Source organism: Volvox carteri (assembly GCF_000143455.1).
Source record: "Volvox carteri f. nagariensis unplaced genomic scaffold VOLCAscaffold_56, whole genome shotgun sequence".
Classification (NCBI taxonomy): domain Eukaryota; kingdom Viridiplantae; phylum Chlorophyta; class Chlorophyceae; order Chlamydomonadales; family Volvocaceae; genus Volvox; species Volvox carteri.
Window position 1 is genome coordinate 716,760 of NW_003307599.1, and position 4,180 is coordinate 720,939.

Genomic DNA, 4,180 nt, shown 5'->3' on the forward strand with positions numbered 1-4,180 from the left:
AACCGATTGCTGTTCGAGCGAAGGCCTATCTGCGACGCGAATCCCTAGGGTTGTAGCTACTGAGAGCACCCTGAAATCGCCAACTATTGAACCTACAATAGGCCGCTGTTCAACCTCGTCTGCTACTTGTTCATTACCCACAGAGTTCGCCATATGCGTTAGGTTAGTAACCGGGATGATTAAATGATTACCAATAGCATTCGCTGGTGGTAAGTCCGCCGGTCTTGTATTGCGGGTGAATGTGCCAAGCGGCAAGAGCTCAACCTTGCGATCGTTGAGTCGTTGTCCCGAGGCTGCGTGGAAAACATCCATGACAGCTTTGAAGCGGGGAATGTCCGCTAGGCGACGTAAAAAGGCACCACAATCATCCGCATACTGTGACGCAGCGAGGTGAATGTCACGCAAACTTATGCCGATTTGTTGATATTGAAGCCAAGTTAGTAATGCTTGTGCTGGCGCAAGGTATAGGATGGGGGCAAGCGGACAGCCTTGCCTGACGCCAGCCGCTATAAGAACCCAGTACGAAAGGTAACCATTGACAATCGCCGCTGATTGCGTACTAGTATGGACGTCGAACCCAAGCAATAAAGCCCACACCTACACCCAATTCATCCAGACACGCGAACAGAAAGTCTCTATCTAGGGTATCGTAGGCTTTGTAGAAGTCAAGGAAAGCTGCCACACAAGTACGGCGCTCCATACGGAGAAGCGCGGGCAGCATATATATATGCCGCAGCAACGGCGACCCAACCACCCGCCGGTCCACCACTGGCTACGCTTTCTTGCTCGGTGGCGCGGCGGTCAGCTGGAGCAGTCAGTTGCAGCGCACCGTAGCTGCCTCCTCCGTGGAAGCCGAATACCAGGCCGCAGCAGCAGCCGTGCGCGAGGCGTTGTGGCTGCGCAAGCTGGCGAGCGATCTGGACCTTTCCCCGGGTGCTGTCAACGTCCAGCTGGATTCGCAAGGCGCGCTCAGCCTCGGCAACAACCCCATCACGTCGGTGCGCTCCAAGCACATCGACGTGCACCATCACATCGTGCGCGAGAGGGTCGCGCGTGGTGAGGTGAAGCTCAGCTATTGCACCACCGACGACATGGTGGCTGACATCCTAACCAAGGCACTGGGCGAGGTCAAGTTCGTGCGCTGCCGCACAGCGCTGGGCGTCACTTAGATCGCCAGAGGAGGAGTGCTGAGGGCTTTGAGGAATTGTTTTGAGCTAGGCTTTAGGGGGGTGCTAAGGGTGCGTGAGCAGGCGCCCGAATGGGCAGGTCAATGCCCGAAGGGGCGCCGTAGGCAGTGCGTATGGTGCTGTACGGCACTGTTTTCCCTGTTTGTGTTTGAACAGCAGCACCAGACCGCATAGCCATCAGGCTGAAGGCTGGCAAGCTGCGTTTGTGTTTGTTGAGTGGTGAGCAGTCGGCCTGGACCGCGGACTTGGTGGCCGAGCTAGCTCGTCGGTGCTAACAATTTGTAGTAAGGCCCCTAGTGCGACACGAGGGGGCGTGTTGATGCGAAGGGTTGCCGTGTCGCCCTGTGGCCTGCTTGGGTAACTTGTCAGGCTGTCGTGAGTAACAGCTGTGGCCGGTCTGAGGTCGCATGTTAGACTGAGTAACAGCTTTGGACCAACAGCTTTGGACCTGTCTCGGGAGGCCCGTCATAATGGCTATTAGGTTCTAGCGTACTGATAGCTCTCGTCCTTTGGGATAGGCTTTCCAAGCCTTTATAAGTCTCTGTTGTTTATCGGTAACAGTACCTCAGATTCACACGTTTACGCCTAGGCAAAGGGGCTTTCGGTGGTAGGTCGCGGATCTCCCGAATACGTGTAACGGCTAATGTCTCCTTAGTCGTGTCTGCTAGGTCCCTGTGAGATAGCGTCTCACCAACAGGTTATGAGCCCCGTGAGACCCACGTACGCCGACCGCCGCCACTGTCAATGACGGTGCCGCCACCGCTGCTACTGCTGTTGCTGTTGCCCCCATTACCAATACCTCCGCCATTCGCCGCAGCTGCAGCTGCCGCCGCCACCGCTGCCGTGTGCGCTGTCGCCAAGGGGGTACAGGGCACATGCAGCAGCGGTCGTGGCGTTGATCCCCCCCCGGCATCGCTTGGGCGAGCCGGCAGGAACGTAACTGTGCAACAGTGAGCGGTCAACTGTAAGGTGGTAAGGTGAACCAGAGTCTAGGACTACTGCTGAACTGTTGCCACTGCCACCGACGACCAGCACCGTGGCACGGTTCTGGCGTGAGCTTACACCGCCGCCGCCGCCGCCACTGCTTCCGCCAGCAGTGTCGCTGCCGCTGCGGCGGCCGTTGCCGCGTCTAAAACGGCCGCGTTCTCGCGTCCTGTCGCCCCCGCTGTTATTGCCGCCGCTGGTGCCTCCGCCGCCGCCATCACGATGGCGGTTGCCGCTGCCACTGCTGCCGGCGCCAGTACTGCATGGCTGTTCGCCCCAACCGCCCGCGGGCTGTCTCGCGCGTAGGCCTGCCGCACGGCGGTTCGTCTATCACCGCGTGGAGCGAGCGTGGGCATTACGTCATGGACGTGGACCTGCTGGCGCCGACCAAACGCGCCATCAGTGCGCTCGGCGCTGCGGAAGACAGAGCCGGCGGAGGTACCAGCGCTAGCAGATTTGCCGCCGGCGCCAGCAGCAGTGACGCCGGCGGGGACCAGCCGAATGGTGCCGGCAGCAGTGACACCGGCGGAGACCAGTCGAACGGCGCCAGCAACGGCCAAGGGCAGCTGGGCGCCCTTGAGTGCTCAGCCGCCGAACTCGCAGCAGCACAGCGCCTGCACCGCCAGTTCGGCCACCTTGGTTACCGGGCGTTGGAGCAGCTTATCACCAAGCAGCTGGTACATGGACCACGGGTCACTCCCGCGGCGCTGCATCAGGCAGCAGAGGGTGTCTGCGAAGCCTGTGTCACAGCGAAGACTACAGCTACAGCTCACGTCAGCCGCGGTAACCGGCCTCAGCATGTCCTGGAGGTCGTACACTCTGACCTGTGCGGGCCCATGCCGACCACGGGCCGAGGAGGGGCTCGCTACTTGCTAACGCTGCTGGACGGTGCCTCCGGTCTGTCTGCCGTTCGCACACTGGTTAGCAAGAACCAAGTGGGCGAAGCGCTGCAGGACATGGTGACGCAGCTGGAGGCTCGCAACCCGAATGGTGCACGGGTCCGCACCCTTCATAGTGATAACGGTGGCGAGTTTGTCGCCGAGCAGCTGGCACAGTGGCTATGCCAGCGCGGCACTGCGCATACCCACTCGGCGCCGTACACTCCGGAGCAGAACGGTGCAGCGGAGCGGCTCAATCGCACGCTCCTCGACCGTGTGTGGGCTATGCTGTACGATGCCGCGCTCCCCGACAGCTTTTGGTCGGAAGCTGTGCTATATGCCAACCTCCTGCGCAATGTTTCCCCCTCTCAGGGCCGGGAGGCTACACCGTGGGCAACTTATCATGGCGTCACCCCCGACGTCAGTCACCTGCACACCTTCGGCTGCCTGGCATACGTCCGCGTCCCAACCAGCCAGCAGGTTAAGCTCGGTCCCCGCGCAGAGGCGGGAACCTACCTAGGACCAGAGCGCGGCACGGCCGCCCACCGCGTCCTCGTCGACGGTAAGGTGACTGTTAGCAGCGACGTCACCTTCGACGACGACCTCCGCGGCCTGGCGTCTCAACGGGCGGGCACCTCCTACGGCGCTGGCCCCGCCCGTCCTGGCAGCGGCGACCCCGTCGGCGGCTCTACACAGCCCGCCACACCGCCGCCTCCAGTGGTTGCATCGCCCCCAGTGAACCCAGCACCCCCCCCCCGCCCCAACACACGCAGCCAACGGCAACCTCTTCACCCGCCGCTGGCCACGGTCTGCCCAGCCAACAACAGCAGCGGCGGCGGCGGAGATTTGGGCAGTCCACCGCTGCTTAACAAAGCGTCGGGAAGCACAAATTATGCTGAGGCAGGCGACGGCAATGCGGGCGGCGGAGGCAACAGCGCGGTGCAGGAGCCGCGCAGTTATGAGGAAGCGGTGGCGAGTCCGCAAGCGGACAAGTGGAGAACTTCGATGGATGACGAGATTCTGTCGCAGCTCTCCAACAAGACCTGGGAGTTGGGCACGCCGCCACCCGGTGCACGCATCCTGGACTGCCGCTGGGTCTACAAAATCAAACAGGAGCCAGGCGGTGAGGTA